This window comes from Etheostoma spectabile, chromosome 15, assembly GCF_008692095.1.
Source record: "Etheostoma spectabile isolate EspeVRDwgs_2016 chromosome 15, UIUC_Espe_1.0, whole genome shotgun sequence".
Taxonomy (NCBI): Eukaryota; Metazoa; Chordata; class Actinopteri; order Perciformes; family Percidae; genus Etheostoma; species Etheostoma spectabile.
This window is the reverse complement of record NC_045747.1, coordinates 30,887,772-30,889,850: the sequence shown is the minus strand read 5'-3', so window position 1 is coordinate 30,889,850 and position 2,079 is coordinate 30,887,772. Positions and strand designations below refer to the sequence as shown.

Sequence of the window (2,079 nt, the reverse complement as noted above, 5' to 3'; positions counted from 1 at the left end):
AACATTATTTTATATTTATTTATTTAAAAAGAGAGCTATTGTTTCAGTACATAAGTTAGTTTTGTACCATTGAGGTATAATAAAGCATGTTCATTAACATCTGAGAAGAATTTGTGTTTCGAGCCCGGCCGAGTTTCCTCATTTTTGGAAATTTAAAACACGGTCGCCCTAGCCTAGTTAATAGATATTTAGTGTGCAGACTTACATTCTAAGAGTCTGAGCTTTCAGAATGAACTGCCATAAAAATAATAACATTTTTCAATGTTTCTTTGTCCTTTCAGTTCTGTGGGATGGCTAAAGAGCATGCCCTGTAGCCCCATACTTCTGCTCATGTCATAAACATGTGACACACACATATATGAATCCACTTAGTTCTACAAAATTCCATTGTTTGTTAGATCCTTGTTAGATAACTCAAGTTTCTGCGGCACGTCCTTCTGCTCAACTGCTTCTCACAGGGATGTGATTGGTCTATTTTTATTCTCCTGCTCTCTCTCACCCACTCACACACACATACACACACGGCTTAACATGCCACTGTACTTACTCTGCTTTTTTATTCATCAATACATACGGTGTCTATATTTATACCTATATTGTTTATATTCTTCCTATCCTTCATACATTCAGAGAATGGTACATGCACCATCGTGTATGGACTTGTCAAAAAAGCTTTTTCTGATTCTGATCCTCAACGCACAAAAGTCTATTATCTTGTAAATTAAGTCACTTCTTCCTATTTTTACAACTTCAGAGTAGCTAACTGATCTTATAAACCATTGACAGCTTCTAAATACCTGGTTTGTAATTGATAGAATAATTTAGAAGTAGGGAATCCATTTATGAAGTATCAACATACAATCATTAAACACATTGTAGATACACTTATTAAAGAACAGGTGAAACATGCATGTCTTTGATTAGGAATTACATATTAATGTGTAAGTATGTAGGAGAGTTGAAAAAAACTTTATCTGACAATAGTGTTTTCACTTTAAGTGTTCTAAGACAGAACATATTGTCCACAATTGTACTGAATGACTGGAGTCCCCTGTTAGTATGCAGTGAGACGCCTGTCCTTAGCTCAGTGAAATAGGAATAATATGTTTTATAATGTTTTTTTCCTTTGTAAATGTCTCTTCAGAGGAAAATCAATACTTTACCAGAGTCTTGAGACAATCTTAAATTCACATTATGAAGACTTAGCATCAGTACAGACTTAATACCTCATTTGTGAAGCATTTTTTCCTGTATTAATACACATTATCATGTAAATCTTAGTTACAGTTATTAATGATAAGTTAATCTATAATGTGTTTAATGATTGTTTTGTAATACTACATGAATGATGGATTCCCTTATTTCTAAATTATTATATTTATATACTGTATATCTTATATTTGTACATGTTAATCCTGTTTCACACAGTACTGTAGATTGAGAAGATATCTACACTGTATATGTATGTGTATATATATATAAAAGATGTATAGAAGTTAATCTATAATGTGTTCAATGATTTTATTGCCATACTTCATGGATGATGGATATATGATTTCTTTCAATCATGATACACAAGTATTACATAACTTAATTATAATTATTATTTAGTTGAGATTATCTTTTTTATCAGTATTATGAATCATTCTTATTTACTTTTTGTGTATGTTAAACATGTTCCACACAGTAGTATAGATTGAGATTTTATATATATATATATAAATAATCTCAATCTACACTATATTGATATAAAATAGTGTAGATATAGAAGATAATCTGTAATGTGTTAAATGATTTTAACATCATACTTCATGAATTATGATTCCCATTTCTAAATTAGTGTCTGTTTTTTTGTAAAATAATGATATACAATTATCATCATTGTTTAGTTGAAATTATCTTCAGTATTATGAATTGTGCTTACATTGTGCTAACATTTTCATTGAAAAGGTCAAGTACTTTCTGATCTCAAATCAGCTTGAATCACAAAGATTAATTTTTTCAAATTCCATATGGACTAGATTTCTTTTGTCTTTTGTGTATTTTATCTGAATGGGAAATGGTCAATGGGGGGCTTGT

At 30.3% G+C, this 2,079-nt stretch overlaps 1 protein-coding gene across 1 annotated transcript in view; it reads left to right on the top strand.

Moving 5' to 3' along the window:
- Positions 1 to 2,079, top strand: part of rbfox1 (RNA binding fox-1 homolog 1) — a gene marked incomplete at its 5' end in the record, with an annotated part of 164,360 nt that overhangs the window by 59,531 nt on the left and 102,750 nt on the right.